This window comes from Bos javanicus, chromosome 2 (genome assembly GCF_032452875.1).
Source record: "Bos javanicus breed banteng chromosome 2, ARS-OSU_banteng_1.0, whole genome shotgun sequence".
Taxonomy (NCBI): domain Eukaryota; kingdom Metazoa; phylum Chordata; class Mammalia; order Artiodactyla; family Bovidae; genus Bos; species Bos javanicus.
Genome location: NC_083869.1, coordinates 77,353,014 through 77,354,903, shown reverse-complemented (window position 1 = coordinate 77,354,903; position 1,890 = coordinate 77,353,014). Strand labels below are relative to the sequence as shown.

The 1,890-nt window shown below is 38.0% G+C and overlaps 1 pseudogene; it reads right to left on the bottom strand.

Moving 5' to 3' along the window:
* Window positions 1–201: 201 nt before the first annotated feature.
* Window positions 202–871, bottom strand: LOC133235658 (sentrin-specific protease 8-like; annotated as a pseudogene).
* Window positions 872–1,890: the final 1,019 nt, after the last annotated feature.

Sequence of the window (1,890 nt, the reverse complement as noted above, 5' to 3'; positions counted from 1 at the left end):
TGATTAATATTGTTCTGAAATTATGGTTAAAGTAAAATTTTTCTTTAGGATAATACAGAGAACAACATTCTTTTAGGATAAAGTAAGTATTCTAAGCTTTCCTCTCCTACGCATCTTCCCTCAGGCACTGAGACTGCAGCCATTCAATACATGGGGACAGGTAGAAAGAAGAGACTTCAAAAGTCAAATATATTTCAACAGCTAATTTTTAACAAGTCTGGCAATGAGATATTTCCATTCTTCTCTCTTCTGTGTGATATATGTAGGAGTGAGTAGCTGCAGTAGTGATTCTGGCTGTTGTCTAAAGAAGTTCTGACACAAAGCCTCAGTGTTACATATCACGTACATCCCACAGTCATAGCTGTTTTGTCGAGCAGGGGCTTTCTCTGCCACAAAGGCCAGTTTGTATCCTTTTCTGCCTAAGAAAGCTTCTAGTTTCTCTGCTACCTTCTTTGTACGGAATGAGTTACTACTACTATGAGAATCATAATGAAAAAAAGCCATTTTTATCTTGCAGATAAACAAACAAGCTCCAGTGGTTTCCCCCAGCTGTGTGTGTGGAATTATCATTGATGGCTAAAAATATAACTCTCTTATTTGGGAGGTCCAACTGCTCAAGGTACATGGCCATCTCTGCTGGGTTGCCAGTGCACTTGATGAACTGAGTAACTTCGGGGCTGATGAAGCAGACATGGTCAGTGCAGTCATGAAATTGACTGTTGGCAAAGTATTCAAAGGCAAACCCAATATCATGGTCATTGAGCCAGCTTGGAGGATCCAGTAGTGAGACATCTAATTGCCGCAGTACATTGTCCATGTAACTCAAGACTACTGGATCCATCTTGTACTGACCAGGGGTGTTCAGAAATTCCAGAAGCTGCTTTGGACCTCACCACCACTTCCAGCCTCCAGGCAGCTCTGTACAGGCTGGAAAAGTATCTAGAATTTTATTAGGAATTCTATAATATTCAGACCATTGATAGAAACAGTTTTCATGGTGAATATTCTCACTTGATCTTCATTATATTTTTCACATAGCTTTGCCCAGTTGAAGACAAGCTTTTGCAGGTTAAGCTTTGCATTCTGTCTTTATTTCTAGCCTGAACTAGGGTAAAAACCCTGCCTAATGCATAGCAGTGGAGCTTAATGATATGGAACATAAATAATGAGGAAGTGTCCTACCCCACCAAGGACATAAGACTTTACTTTAGCATTGTTTTCAGTCAAATCTCTAATGGAGAATTAGGATTGCAACCTGTTGAAACATCTTTGAAAATACATGCAAATGTATTGCCAAATATATACCGAAAATTAAAGGAAGTTTGTGTTTAATGTTGTCCTTTCAAAAAAAAGAAGAAGAAGAAGAAAAAAATGAGAGGAGAAAAGAAAAATTTTTTAAGTTGTGGGGGAAAAAAAACCCTCCCATTTATTCAAGTTCACTCTGTCTTGATTTTCTAGAATAAGTCAGACCAAAATAAAGAAAAAAAGAAGCTACTTAAACATTTACCCTTGGAATTTATTAGTTCTAAAATAGGCTGATATATTGGGTTAGCCAAAAAGTTGTTTCAGGTATCACTTCATGGAAAATAGATGGGGAAATAATGGAAACAGTGAGAGACTTTACCTTTTGGGGCTCCAAAACCACTGCAGATGATGACTGCAGCCATGAAATTAAAAGACACTTTCTCCTTGAAAGAAAATCTGTGACCAACCTAGAAAGCATATTAAAAAACAGAGACATTACTTTGCCAACAGAGGTCCATCTAGTCAAAGTTATGGTTTTTCCAGTGGTCATGTATGGATGTGAGTGTTGGACTATAAACTGAGCACCAAAGAATTGATGCTTTTGAAATGTGGTGTTGGAGAAGACTTTTGAGAGTCCCTTGGACT